Source organism: Triticum dicoccoides, chromosome 1A (genome assembly GCF_002162155.2).
Source record: "Triticum dicoccoides isolate Atlit2015 ecotype Zavitan chromosome 1A, WEW_v2.0, whole genome shotgun sequence".
Classification (NCBI taxonomy): domain Eukaryota; kingdom Viridiplantae; phylum Streptophyta; class Magnoliopsida; order Poales; family Poaceae; genus Triticum; species Triticum dicoccoides.
The window spans coordinates 52,058,382-52,058,719 of record NC_041380.1 but is presented as its reverse complement, the minus strand read 5'-3'; positions in this window follow the sequence as shown (position 1 = coordinate 52,058,719).

The following is a 338-nucleotide window of genomic DNA, read 5'->3' as shown; positions in this document are numbered from 1 at the left end:
GTCACACAACTAATACACATGCATATTGATCTCCTTCTTAACAGTTCAAAGAGGTGCGGGAGCAGCTCCTAGCAGAGGACCGCATAGAAGCAATTCAAGAGGAAATAGCGGGATTTTTGCTCGAGCAGGTCATAGATCCCGAAGGAGAATACTTTTATCTGCTACCGCCCCCATGAACCACTTCCAATTGTCATCGTGCTCCGAAGGCACCAATTAGGCTAATGCCACTGGCTCCGAAGGCACCAATTAGGAGAAATTGTATATAACTACCTAATTGTATAGATATATACATGTGTGTATATATGTGTGAATTAATGGTGGTTGTGAGACATTCGATG